Raw genomic sequence first — 6,000 nt, 5'->3', positions numbered from 1 at the left:
AGAAATCATCCAGAATTATTGTAGGTGATGAAATACTCCCACAGGCCCAGACCACAACTTCGATTTCTAATGTGCCCAAAAGGCTGAATATGATCTGAAGCTCTGTGCTAAGATCTTTAACAAGACCACAGATGAGTCCTACAGGCAGTAAACAATGTTCCTGTTTTCATCCACTTAGCTCAGACTGTTCTAACAAGTCATGTGAAAATTAGAGATAACACATAGATCCAGAGATGCACAAATAGGATGTTACCTCATGCCTAAAAATATTTCTCACACACACACACACACACACACACACACACACACACACACACACACACACACACACACACACACACACACACACACACACGCACACACCAGTATGAGAGACAGATGTAGGCATAAATTGAGTAGTTTTACCCGTGAACGCAAAAGTAAAAATAGACAGCATGGAGGGGAAAAAAAGCAGCACAAATGAGGAGATGAATCAGGTCTCGATCCAGATACGTCTGCACAGAGCAGGTGGCCCTGTGGCGAGAAAAAAAAAAAAAAAAAAAACACCACCACCAAAAAATAAATAAATAAATAAATATGTAACAAAAAAACCTGACTTGAATGATGCAAGTGTGGGGCTGAAAGGCATCTAAAACTATGAGGACTTTTATCTTCTGCAACATTCAAGTGAGGCAGTGTAATGTTCTTGCATATAGTGGAGCCGGTAAACCAAACTGGCTGCTGGGATTTTAGTTTCAACATTGTTGTCTTAGGAGTTTAAAATGCTACGCTGCCACTCCTCACCAGCCCATTTGTATATATTTAAAAAGTAATGATGTGCACTTTTACAGCTTTAAAAAGACATTGTCCTTTGCAGTTGCACATTTCCCACTACATAAATCCAGAGCTACAACGGGTCAGCCAAATTTACACATTTATTTCATGTCTGTCTGATGGACAAACCATTGTATCTGTGGATAAGGACTTTCAGAAGCACACATAACACATGACATCTTGAACACAAAAAGTTTTTATTTTGTCATCCTTTCATGCCTGAGTCTCACTGGAATACAGCCATGGTATTTTTCAGAAAATTGGGGGACTTTAAAAGATTTTTGTACATCACATTAATACATTTAATGGCAACAATCAGTAAAACAGGCATTGAATTAAGAATTTCATAACAGATCTTTGTTGCATAGAACTGCAATATATAGCTGAAAATAGTGTAAATTAAAGAAATCTTGTTGTTGAACGTATCTAATGAATTTCAAGGGTAATTATTAGATTAAGTCCTTTGAAAGTGGCACCTGAAGAATGTGAACCCTGCAGTGAATGGATCATTGCACACACAACCTTATAAGTGCAGAATGCAAGCGCTCTCTGGTGGGTTACTTCCTTTTATTCAGCGACAATCTGCAGAACAAATAAGACAAATTAATATCTTCATAATATTTCAATATTGCTTTTCATAAGCCTTACTTGAATAAAATAATGCAAGTATGCTTTTTATATGAGCATCATAAATATGCATCATTATAAGAGCCACCAGTGCAAAGAAAAATATCCCACAATTCTAACATATATCAGTTGATGACACTGCACTATTCTTACTGGATCAAATACAAAAAAAAATATATATATATATATATATATGTGGTCGAGCTAATATTTAAAAGCAATTAGCAAAAATGTTAGAATTTTATTATTTATTTATATATTTATTCTGAAACAACAAGACGAGAGCAAAAGATTGCTTAAGGCAGTTATCGCAATGTTAATAAAAGTTGACGTCCATGTTGTGGTCGTCTTAATCATTGCACATAAATAAACAAACAACATAATAATTAGGCATCTAGTTGGTGTGATTTTGTAACTTTGTTCAAATGTGCAGCAGCACAGTAAAAAAAAAACTGCATGGTGAAACAAAACCACTTAATTATTAACTTCAGTTTTTACCAACTAAAGAGACAACAGTCTGGTCTTCTTCTTTTTGAGGTCATGGTTTGTGGTCAAAGTGCAGCTAGAAACATTTGACACAATGCAAACATACCTGATCTGCCTGCATTGTTCTAAGAGCTAAAACATAGATGCTGGGGCACCTTTGGATAAGGCATCTGCAATAAATTATCCTAAACCTTGTTAATAAAAATATGGAAATATGACTAATGTGAATAGACCAAAGACATACCTATTAAATGACTCATCCTGAAGGTTTAGGGCTTGGCTGTCTGCATTCAGATATACTCTGTTCTGGGAAGTTGCAATCTGAAACAAAAGCGGAAAATCCTTTAGAACAGCACATTATAAATACAACTGTAATGCACCCTATCATCCAGTAGCTTCTAAAAGTTGGTCACAAAACATATCACAATTGTTTGAGATTGATGTACTGTTTTAGCAATGTTCTGTGCTGCTCTGATTCTCCTGATATTTGGATATCCAGAATTTTTTTGTGACAGCCTCTCCTAACTGAATAGCATCAATAATAGTATAATACTTAGTTCTATAATATTAGTAAAATATATACTACAATATGTAATATCGAGTGTATAGAGAAAATCATTCCCACCATTTTGGCTGCTTGGGCCTCTTCTTCAGCTTGGATAATCTTTTTTTTTTTTTTATCCTGTTTAGCTTTTTTCACTGTTCTCTGTGCCACCTGCTGGGCTGGAGGACAAAAAACCATCTTAATCTTTCAAAAACAGGCCTTTAAGTTGTGCATCTCACAAACTGTGATAATAAAAACCTGATGTTATGCAGATCAGTGTGTTACCCACCAACTTATTTGGCCTCTACAGCTGCTGTACTCTCTGCTGAAGCTCAGCTCTGTGATGGCGATATCGTCGAGGATGATGTTGAAATCTTTAGCACGTTCAAACAGCTCCCGAAGGATAAAAAGTGAAAGCTGAAGTTTCAGGAAGACAGAAACCTCTAAATTCAATTCAATTTTATTTGTATAGTACTTTTAACAAGAACATTGTCTCTAAGCAGCTTTACACAGATAAAGCAGTATTAAAGAATGTATAAGTATGTCCCTTATAATTGTACCCTAATGAGCGAGTGTGGCAAAAAAAAAAAACTCCCTGAGATTACATGAGGAAGAAACATTGAGGGACACCAGACTAAAAAGAGAATCTATCCTTATCTTTGCACCGAATGTACATTTTAATAGCTCAAGTAAAAGATTATTGGTCAACTGAGAGTGAAAGCAATATCATAGTGAATATCTCCTTATTCTTGTTCCCCTTCTTACATAACAAAATGTATATATTTCTATGCATTTAGCCCTGTTCTCTGTGTTTAGCATGTCTGGGTTTTATCTGTAATACAAATGCCATGATAATTATATCTGAACAGCTGTAAATTAAGACTACACAATTTGTAGCACAGTTTCTTTGCGTTGGCACAGCAACCCTGTGAAATTACAGAAAGCATCAAATACTATATTGTTGTATAGCATTTTAATCAGTATCATTTCTCATTTACTTACATTTTCCTTCTGATATGAACACTAAAAAATATTCAGATAATGTAAACCCTTAATTAAACCTTCACAGCCTCAGTCACAGAAAAAATAAGTAACTTTTTTTTGCATTCAGCTGACATTTGTGTAATATTGGGTGTAACCCTTGTAAATCAATGTCAACATCGGAAGCAGCACCCACAAAACTCAAAACAGTTTAACTGCTAAATAATCCCCATTTTATCATCTGGTTAGCAGTGAGTGTGTGTGTGTGTGTGTATGTGACATTTGTTTACTTGGGCTCTTTGAGTTATGAGCTGTAAGGCATTGAATTTGGCTACAACGTTCTTTAGGGCTTCATTGACTATGTGCTATGGTCAGTCTTTAATATTTATCACATTACTTAAAATATGCCCTCTTAAATGATCTGTTATTTACATGCGATTTGTCCTCACCCTGCTTTGACTGAAATGTTTTATATTCCTTGAATTATAATTGAAGCATAGGATGATTAAATGATAGCTTGTCACAATAAAGGTAATAAATGGTGTCTTAGGAATAATATATACCTTAACTTACAGTTAAGAAGGAAATCCTGCATGGTTTTGCTCTGATATCATATGTAATGGGGTACTGAAACCATGGTATCCTATAAGAAGTGAGAAAAAATTAAAATACTGATGGTAAATAAATTGAGCTCAGCAAGAGTATCAATATCAATTAGCCAAAAAATCTATTTATAGCACTATTACCTATAGTGCAGACCCTCAGACAGAATTGCATCCATCTGAATTCCACCAATCCTGCTGACCACCTTTCACTACAAGACAAACATGCCTGTGTTAACAACTTTATATATGAGACATCATTCAGTTAGAGGTTTTTTTTTTTTTTCATGTTCAACACAAGTGTAAAGTAAAAACAAAAAGTAAAAAAAAAGGCTTATGGCAGAAAAGGCCTGTTGTTGTACATTCTGTTATATTTCAAAGTCGAACAAAATACACTATATGGCCAAAAAGTATGTGAACACCAAAAATATCACACCTATACACGCTTTCTAAGCATCCAGTTTTAGATTTAGTCACACTTAGCTGTTAAAATAACCCCCTCCCTTCTTCTGGAAAGGCTTTCCACCTGGTTTTGTAGCATGGCTATGGAAATTCATGCTCATTCATGCTTCATGTCCACAAGGACAGTTTGGCACTGATGTCGGGTAATGAGGCCTGGGCTACAGTCAGGACTTTGTTCAGTATAATGAACTTCATGTCACCTTCGGCACACGAAGCTCGCTTTGTGCACAGGTGTACGGTTATACTAGAACATCTTAGGGTCCCTCAGCATTAGTGAAGAATATTGTAATGCTACAGTATACAAGATATAACAGTTTGGGGAAGACTTGCATATGGGTGTGATGGTCAAATATTCACACATTTTCAGCCATATTGTAAACAAAGAATGAATCAGCCCACAGACATGGGCAGTACCTGTATATGAGGGTTCTTTAATCCCATAGCCAAGTACACCAGCACCGACTAGTAATTTCAGTCCAGTCCCTGCACCCCGTGGACCAAAGGACATACGTCCAGAAAATCCCTCAAATGTTGAAGGAACTATTGCAAAAGGGCAAAAAAAATGTATAACTGTTAATCTTCATGAACCACACACACACAAGCTTTGCTCGAACATATTTGTTTCCACAAACAAGGAAACTAATGTACTTCACGATTTAAAAACTAGTGGAACTGGTGATGATCTATTTTTGTTTAAATGGGAAAAAAACAACTTATTAATGATAAACTATATATAACGCTGGTTTAAACTCTTGAAAATATAAGAAGTCGACCATGTGGCTGGATTTGTTTACATGTCAAGTTGTATGGGGTTGAATCTTTTGATTAGAGTGATAACGGAAAAAAGCGCACAACGAATCTTTTACTAGTCCATGCTAAGGTCTTCAGATTCTTAGTTATTTTGAAGCCACAGGTTCCCTACACATTCATTGAGAGCTGTAAATGAACTGCATGAAGTAAAGAAGAGAAATGTACAGAAAGAGGGATCTTCAGAATCCCAGGGAGAATCCTGTGGACTACCCTGCTATGCTTATCCTTTATATGTGTGATATAATGCATTACAGAGCTGCTCATGTTGTCTGGCGTTTCACATAAGGAATAGAAATATATATTAAATAACATTCATCAGATTACAGATACACACTATTTTAATGTTATGCACGTTTTTTCTGGAGCTATCAATGCTAGTGCAATAATACAAATGGAATAAAATCAGCGTTTCTGAACACATACTTAACCTAACGCTAAAAGCACAACTTATCGATAAGAGAGGAATTGAAAGTTTAAGCTACTTACGTTGGGCTCTTTATTCGCCATGCTTTAATACTGTAGTTTTCCCAAGGTCGGCACCAACCACTTCCGCATCCACGGAGCATTCTGGGATATGTAGTCCCCCGCCTTTTCCTTTCTCCAAAAGTGACGTCAGACTCTAGGTATTGAGCGGGAACGAGCTCGGCTTTGTAGAGATTAGTGTTTCCTACTTTG

At 36.0% G+C, this 6,000-nt stretch overlaps 1 long non-coding RNA gene across 2 annotated transcripts; it reads right to left on the bottom strand.

Moving 5' to 3' along the window:
• Nucleotides 1-991: 991 nt before the first annotated feature.
• LOC124393477 lies at nucleotides 992-5,939 on the bottom strand. Of its 2 annotated transcripts, none has more exons than XR_006927330.1 (8): nucleotides 5,812-5,939; nucleotides 4,930-5,055; nucleotides 4,198-4,265; nucleotides 4,025-4,094; nucleotides 2,760-2,887; nucleotides 2,552-2,649; nucleotides 2,171-2,247; nucleotides 992-1,395 (listed from the first exon to the last, which is right to left on the bottom strand). It is a non-coding gene; the product is annotated as an uncharacterized LOC124393477 (long non-coding RNA). The 2 variants fall into 2 exon arrangements; XR_006927331.1 differs by lacking the exon at nucleotides 5,812-5,939 and adding an exon at nucleotides 5,749-5,767.
• Between the last annotated feature and the right edge of the window lie 61 nt (nucleotides 5,940-6,000).

Source organism: Silurus meridionalis, chromosome 1 (assembly GCF_014805685.1).
Source record: "Silurus meridionalis isolate SWU-2019-XX chromosome 1, ASM1480568v1, whole genome shotgun sequence".
Taxonomy (NCBI): Eukaryota; Metazoa; Chordata; class Actinopteri; order Siluriformes; family Siluridae; genus Silurus; species Silurus meridionalis.
Note: the sequence above shows the minus strand (reverse complement) of the source record. Positions and strands in the feature narration are given on the sequence as shown.